Genomic DNA, 8,875 nt, shown 5'->3' with positions numbered 1-8,875 from the left:
GAACTTTAGCGGTTTTTACTTCTGTGTGCAGCCATGCTGTTGCTGTAGCTGGTGTATTCTGGGAAATTTTCTTACCGCTTGGTTTTAATTGTAGTCCTGAAAAATCTCAGTTTCGAAGGGTATCTAGCCCTTCTTCTAAGCCCTACGCCTTCAAGCTAAAGAGAATCGGGACAGGTAAGAGGAAGGGCTAAAGCATAGAATTGGGATTGATCACCTCGGGTGAGGTTTCAAGCAAGCTGTATCATTACCAAAGCATGAAGTATACACACTGCTGATTTTTGGTCCGAGTGAATCGTCACTACAAACTTCACTTCCACTACTAGCATCATTGGATTTGCAATTTGACACCAAACCCGCTGTATTTAAATAGTCACTGGCATCTATATTGTTGGTTTACACAACTAAACTGTTTTTAAACTAAACTACTTAAAAAAAAAAAAAAAAAAAAAAACATTATTGTCAGAAAAAGAGATGCAGACGTTCCTCTCATTGGTAGCCAAGGATAAGTTGGGTTTGGGTTTGATGGGTTGACAATGTAATGAAAACAATGATGTCATGACAGTAGATGCCTGCATGTAGTAGGGTCAAAAAAGTAAGAAGGTCATAATATGTTTAAAAATAAACCAATTGTCACAGCTAGATTTTTGCCCCAACATCGATTTCGCTACAGCATGTACCAACACGTATAACAACATTACCCTCATTTCTGTCAGTTTATTAACACTGTGCGATACTGCATGAGAAAGGAATATGTCCTTACTCAGGATTTAACCACATGCAGACAGAGCAACATTTTGCAGAAAGAGAGGAGGAAATACATCAAAGCTTATGAGTCTTCTTGACCCAAAGAATTATCTCATGAAGTAGAAAATGGTTCAATCAAAATGCTGCATCTTGACAAGATATTATAAAAGCCATACATTTCCAACTGATATGTTACTTTGCACTTCTTCTGTTGTTAATGAAGTTCTAAAAGTAGGTCTGAGAGGAGCCCAATCACTCAGACCTGTCAGTCATTATCACTTGTGTGTATATAAGCATTCTGGCATCCCTCCAGCTCCACATCCCATCCTCATCTCCTCTCTGTTTTCCTCTACAGAAATACCCTGATAATGGGGTTCAGATTTGGTGCTCAAGGTGAGCCTTCTTCATGAACACTCAAAATTTGTTTTACCGTTATCTAACATACAGTAACTGAACTGTTTATTTTTCATGACAATTGACATTACAAATGAAATAAATGAAGTTAGATACACACATATTATTAGATTATTATTATTTAAAATCTTGTTTTATTAGGGAAGACATGGTGGCACGGTGGATAGCACAGTCACCTCACAGCAAGATGGTCGCCGGTTTTAGCCTTGGCGAGAGAGCTCTGGCTGCAGACTCGGTGCAGATGCAATCTGAGCTGCATCCAATGCTTTTTTAATGTGTTCACCTAACCCCACACCTAATCCTACCCCTTACACTGATGTCACTAGTTCCATTAAGTGCATTGTGTCTGACATTGCATATCTAGGCAATGCAATCTCAGCTTGCATCATAAAGGCTGTATCCAGACACAATTGGCCCCGGCTGGGCCAGTTGGCATTTCTGTATGAAGTTTGCATGTTCTCCCTGTGTTTGTGTGGGTTTCCTCCAGGTGCTCCGGTTTCTCCCAGAGTCCAAAGACATGTAATATAGGTGAATTGGGTAAGCTAAAACTGTCTGTTGTGGATGTGTGTGAATGAGAGTGTATGGGTGATTCCCAGTGGCGACCCCTGATTATTAAAGGGACTAAGCCGAAAAAAATGAATGAATGAATCTTGTTTTATTAAGTAGGTCTTGTGAAAGCTGTTTACTCGTATTGGTGCATTAGTGATTTGCTAATGTTTGTGAATTATCAACATATTGGTGTGATTGTAAACATGCTGGTTGTCTGCACTGATTTTGGGTCAAAAGAATGAATAAACAGTCAACTGAGTTGAGAATAGTAGGATAAAAAACTGTGGACTACCAAAAACGTACATTATCTGTCCCTGAAATAAAAACAAATAAAGTGAATAAAAAGTATTTTATCCCAAATAATGTCTAAAATGGACTGATGGTTGATTTCTGTAAGTTGTTCTGTAAAGGAATATGTCCTTCATTTGGTTCTTAGATTTTTTTTTTCTTTATTGAAAACACTTTACAAATTTGCAAACCTTGCCTTGTTATGCAAAAAACTGTTATTTAGGGGGGAAAAAACTACTTCATTATCATTCACATCAATTTATTAATAACATGAAATTCTAAATAATAATAATAATAATTCTACAAATATATAATACAAATAAATTTACAATTGTTTCCATGTTTCTGTCAGTCCTGTCACATTTGCATTAAATGTAACACAAAATGTGCAATACACGTTTAAGGATATGACTCAAAAGTGATCATTTGATGGAGAAGAAGCTGACAGTAATATAGGATGTTCTATCATAGAATTATATGATTTTTTTTTGAGGATGACAAGCTTAAGTCAGGCCCTGTCATGTTTTTTATTAGTAAAATTTTTTATTTTTTTTAGTGGTCGCCACCCAGCAAATGCGTACTATCAATAAAACAACTTCTGACATGAATATAAAATATGATGTTGACTTTGTTAGGAGCTATAGTATACAGTATAGGTGTACTAGGTGTACCCCTAGGCATGTAACAGCAAGGAAGCGCTAAGAGAAGGAAACAGAATACTAATTCAAAACCCCCGACTTTTTAGCTTGTTGTTTTACCCCATAAAACTAAAACGGCACATTCTTTAGCGCTTACAAAGTGAGCTTTCTCTACAGAAAATAATAAAGATGCAAGCAAAATGGCTAAAAGCAGCATTTTTTTGGAGACGTGATACATGGTGGCACAGGCAGCACCAGCTGGGAGGGGGTGTGAGTGTCTTCTCTGCCGAGGACATGCGTGGTGGAACCTCCCTCCTCGCTCTCATCGTCCCTCCTGGACCAAACTGCGCTTTGTTCCCCTCCCAAAGGGGAAGGAGATTAATTCAGTGCTGGATCAGGTAAGCCCAGTGATTTTCCCGGGGACGTTGCAGCCGGTCTTTTGGGATTAGCTGCACGCTCGCCCGGCAGCTGGGGGATGAAAGTGGAAGTGTGGCTTGCAAATGGCCTCCAGGCAGGAAAGGAGCCTTGACAGGTACACTACTATAAACACTGATTGCATTCAAAAGACACATTGTCTGCTGTGATACATATCAAGGAGGGCTTCTCTTTGTGTTTGAGCATCTGCTTTTGGCTTTTAAAATGTGCTGTGACTGTGAAATGCCCATACTGATCATCTGATGAGCCGCTTCTGAAGTATGTTTATGTAGGTTATAAATGGACAGATGAATATGTATCAGTGTTATAGTCTGCATGATGTTAAAGTATGAAGAGTTATAATTAATATATGTTGACATTGGAAACTGAATGAGGAAGGAGGCACAATCTCCTCTGGGATTTAGTCAGACATTACCTTGTTCTCAAGGCCAGACGTGGTACACCTGTGTCTCGTAGCGTCAACCCCCTGCAGCTGCAGTCTGCATACTTCTGTCACCTGCTCTCTGTGTATAACTACCCAACATGGCATGACCGCTGAATCCAAAGCCACCACTTGTGTCAGAGAGGCCACTGAATGGAGAATCGAAATGCGAAATCGAAATATATTTAAACATTTTAGTCAAAGCCAACTATACAGTTTAAAAAACTGATTTTTTTTTTCTTTTCTGCCCTTCTGAATGAATTAATGAATATATTTATTTAACAGGGACATGCACAAAAATTACATTTACCTCAAAAAAAAAGATGGATTGCTATTTTCCACCTGCAGCTCCTGGAAATTAAAACAATAATATCCAATTGATTAAAAAGTCAGTTTAAAACACACAGGCATAGTCGCATACTGTATAACCTAAACACTGACAAATCAAAACCATCTCACACAGTGTGTACAAACTTGATTTGACAAAAACCACCTCCTATTCAGGTGTGAAAACATCTCATGATTTGAACACTTGTTTAAATTCCATAGATTTGTGGCTTTATAAACAAAAGAAGATTGACCAAAAGAGGTTTTATGTCTAGGGACAATACATTCCCCTCTTACCGAACGTGTCATTCACAATGTTTTTTCTAATTTGGAATTTAAATGTTTTATAACGATGGAGCAAAAAGATTGTGATTAATTTTAAAAACAAAACAAATATTGGAATATTTAATAATATTGAAAAAAACTTCATCATCTGGATTAAAAAAAGCAAAGTGGAACTGGGTGGAAATATGTATATAGTACTGTCTCTAAAATACAACTCACTAACATGTAGCTTTTTTATTATAATCATTTTGATATTTGGGAAATCTTGTGTAAAATTTATTAAATATACCATGTTTTATACATATATTTTTTTGAAGCACAAACTTCAATCAAGAACATTCTAACTGCATCCTAAAAGACTTTATCATTCAATAAAAGCATTTATTTTGTGTAAAGTGTGTGACTATCAAAAACATCAGCTTCCACGTGATTAAAACAATAATGATATTGTGAATGATAAATCATGCACATAAACTCTGCTTGCTAAAGATCCACTCACTGACCATTATCAAAACATAAGGAAGGGAGGGGGAATGAAGTGTTTAGTCCCTTTCCTTTAAGAGGTTGCATCCTTTAAAAATTGAGTATTTTCCACTGAGAGTAAATCTGATGAATCAAAAATATTAGATATTAATCAAATATATTAAAAAACAGATGCAAAACAACGTTTCCTAACTTTATAATAAATGTTTTAATGCACTTTTTGATAAAACAGATTCTTTTGTACCTTCAAATGAATCTGGCTGTGCCACTTATGGTGGCTCATCACTATGCCTTAATCCATTTGAAGGGTTTACCCTCCATACAGCGAGAGCTTCCAAAAATCAAGGGTGTTTGCAAGACCTCAAAAATGTCCATAGTGCAGTTTTGCATCTCCTGTTTCACTTGAATATTAATACGGCACTTTAAAATCGTCAGTTTTGAGCATTTTGGTTAGGATTAGGAACAGTCAACATTATCAAAACCTTTTAAATTACATTATTATATTCAACTAATAAATTCCCAGTTCTTGTATGTAAAATGAAAAAGTATAAAAAGAAGCAGATATATAGTGGCCTCGAGAGACAAACGTGCAGCAATTTATGAAAAATTACAAAAAACACCAATGAATTGAGAAACGATCTTCATCAGTTTGACAACACAAGTGCTGCAAATCCTCACAATGCAAACACATTTGAAAATGTGCTTCATGTTCCCACAATGCAAACAAATTAATAAAACGCTCTGCATTATCTTACAACACAAAAAGAAAGGAGCGCAACAGAGATGTTTTAAGAGGACCAAAAAACATGACGGACGCCGCTGTGCCATGACTATTGCTCAAGGAAGTTGAAGATGATATTTGGAAGGTGAGTTATTTGTTTGTTTATTTTTATATCCCGATTCCCTAGTCTTTAGTATCTATTAGCCTTAATAACCATATCCTTAATAGCTGGGTCTATCTCATTTTAGGGTTTCCTTGAAACATTTTCGTTGTGTTGTGAGAAAATGCAGCATATTTTCGTAAAACGTTTGCATTGAGAGAAAATGCTGCACTTTCATTAATTGTTTGCATTGTGTGAAAATACAGTCTGTTTTTTAAAAATGTATTTGCGTTTTAAGGATTTTCAGTACGTGTGCTGTCAAACTGATGAAGATCTTTTCTCAATTTGCTGGCATGTGTTTTCTTAAATTGCAGCAGGTTAAGCTCTCTCGGCTACCATACTATGTGTCATATACAGCTGAAATATTTTCCACTGGGCAGTCTCACTTCATAAAATAAAAGAGCAGTCAAAAAGATTAATAAAGGTTCTCATCTGATTGCTAATGTTTATGTTTTATTTTAGTAGATAAAAAGGATTAATCAACAAAAAGAATTGAGATCACCATGTTCATATTTCAATTGTGAGACAATGGGCCCTATCATACACCCGGCGCAGTGTGGCGCAAGACGCGGCGCAATAGTCTTTTGGTAGTTTCAGCTTGGCGCAAGAGTCCTTTTGAGGTGTTGCGCTACGCTGTTTAAATAGCAAATGCATTAGCGCTAATATGTGCACCCATAGGCGTTCTGGTCTAAAAAGGAAGGCGTTCTGAGGCGCACTGCTGGCTAGTTGCTATATTGAGAAACTATAATCGATTTTTCATTAGACCAAAACTAACCCGGTCTAACTACGGCGCCTCGCTTACGCACTGCTTAATACGCACAAGAAAGCAATAGGCAAATATCTTTACATATGAAAAAATTTTTATATTAAGGATATATATAGGATATAATAAGAATATATATAGGATATAAATATGAAGGATTAAAATATTACAAAACATATTATTTTCTAGCCTACATAAATATGAAAAATCCCTGCTTTTATGTCTTCTTCATCTCGGGAGGCTTTTTCAGTTCATTCATAACGATTTGCTTTTGTATAATGGTATTATTATTATTAGCAGTATTATTTAATATATCCATATTTATATTTGTTTTATTAAAAACAAGCTTAGACTTGCCCACCTGTCAGGTTTTAGACCATATGGGGCATGGCAGGTGTATTTGGAAAAACTCAGTATTTTGACCACACTTGGTCATTGTTGTTTATTTATTCGTTTGCTAGAAATTAGAACTGAATTTAGAAATAGTTTTGAAACAAATCTTTGCTCTTAACAAACGAAATTAATTATTTATAGGCTAATTGATGTCTGTGCGTAAAGGTTTCCCTATCCAAGAGCGAATGTGAAAGTAGTTCCATTATCTCTCATTCTCACGCAGTAGATTCTCTGTTTAACAGTTTACTGTAAAAAAAAAAACTGTTAACTGTTAACTGTTTGCTTGTGAAATGCTCAGTTTTTCCACTTAGACTTACTTTGCGTCCTGTAAATAGCGAATGCGCTCTTTGCGCGACGCAGCTGGGTCTTAAAGGGAATGGGAGATGAGACTCTAATTGGTTTATTCTCAAAACACACCTATAACTCATTAAGAAAATAAACTCAACCCTTTTAGCCCATGCGCCTTGGCGCAAAGCGAATTTTCCCGTCCGTAAATTAGCAAAAATGCATTCTGACACGCCCTGAAAGCGTTTGCCCCCTGCGTTTTGCGCTCTGCGCACAGACCGTCAAAATAGAGCCCAATGTCTTTAACTGTCTTCAAATCATTGCATCTTAGCTCATATATAAATAAATAAATAAAATAAAATAAAAACTGAAATCTTTCATCCTATACACTAAAATGTACAGCTACATATAAGACAAGTTAATAAATCAACATAATAAAGCAATATATAAGCTCAGCATAAAAAAAAAATCTAATTTAAGAATGCAGGATAACTGCTAAAAAGAAAGTTCAAAAGTCTGAACTGCACAGACATAAGAGTAATGAAAGCTAGTTTTTTTAATTATAGGAAAAAAAACAGTGGTGCTTTTTCAAATGCCACAGAGGTGTTGTAGGTGTTTGCTATGCTGCTATTATTCTCTGTGATATAGTCGCATACTTGTTGTTCTGAATGAATGAATGTAATCCCTGGGAGCCAGTTTGGGTTTTTACCCCAGTACGTTTGCGTTTGACTACAGTTTTTGGGCTGAAGTGTTGATTGTGTTTGGTGTCATTGGTAACTTACCCTACACAGCTAAACTTCTCTAGAGCAGGTTTTGTTATAGGTTAGAGATAGCGAACCTAAACTGAACTTTTCGGCTTAGTCCCTTTATCAATTAGGGGTCACCACAGCAGAATGAACCACCAACTTATCCAGCATCTGTTTTACACAGCAGATGCCCTTCCAGTTGCTAACCATCGCTGTGAAACACACATACACTCTTGCATTCACACACATATACCCACTTTAGCTTATTCATTTCACCTACAGCGCAATTCTTTTTGACTTGTGCGGGGAAACCAGAGCACCCAGAGGAAACCCACGCCAACATGGAGAGAGCATACAAACTTCACACAGAAATGCCAAGTGACCCAGCCAGAACTCGAACCAGCTACCTTCTTGCTGTGAGGCGATCGTGCTACCCACTGCGCCATCGTGATGCCCTAATGTATATTTGTTTTTAATAATTAATTAATATCATATGAATTATAACTATTCATACTTTACATTCGATTTTCAAATACGAGAAGTGAATTGCACTTACTCTCTCATCAACAATGAATCGAACTAAATCTAGTGTACTACTATTAATACACAATACCATAAGTGTGTGGAGGTTTTCAGAGTCTAAATAATATTCATATATACATTATATGTCTGGAGGACACAGACTACACCTAATAAATCTTAAAGGGATAGTTCACCCAAAAATTCTGCCATCATTTACTCATCCTGTACTTGTTCCAAACTTGTTCCTGAAGAATGTTGGGTATTTTATGCTCCATGGATTTCAATGGCTGCTTTTTCCCAAGATTCTTCATAACAGCCCCTTTCACACAGTGATACCAGTAAATATGTGGAAAATTTCTGGAACGACTCTTCCGGTAAATTTTAAAAAGCCCTGTTCACACATGCAAAGAAGTTTCTGAATTTTTCCGGAAAATATCATTCATAATTTCCATTCCAAAATACCAGAAAATTCTGACATTAACCAAAAATGAGCTCTAAATGGCTGCGCTTGTATTTGTAAATATTTGACTACATTATAAACTCTGTGGATGGATATTGTGAACAACTTCAATGAACATAAGGAGTAACACTTTCACATGTTGAGATGTCACTGGTAGCTTCAAGTGTACACGCGTCAACTAAAGCAGAGCCTGAAGGCAAACAAACAGCGATTCATCTTAAGCATTTTATTGATAATTTCA

Source organism: Danio rerio, chromosome 9, assembly GCF_049306965.1.
Source record: "Danio rerio strain Tuebingen ecotype United States chromosome 9, GRCz12tu, whole genome shotgun sequence".
In the NCBI taxonomy this organism is placed as follows: Eukaryota; Metazoa; Chordata; class Actinopteri; order Cypriniformes; family Danionidae; genus Danio; species Danio rerio.
This window is presented reverse-complemented; position numbering follows the sequence as displayed.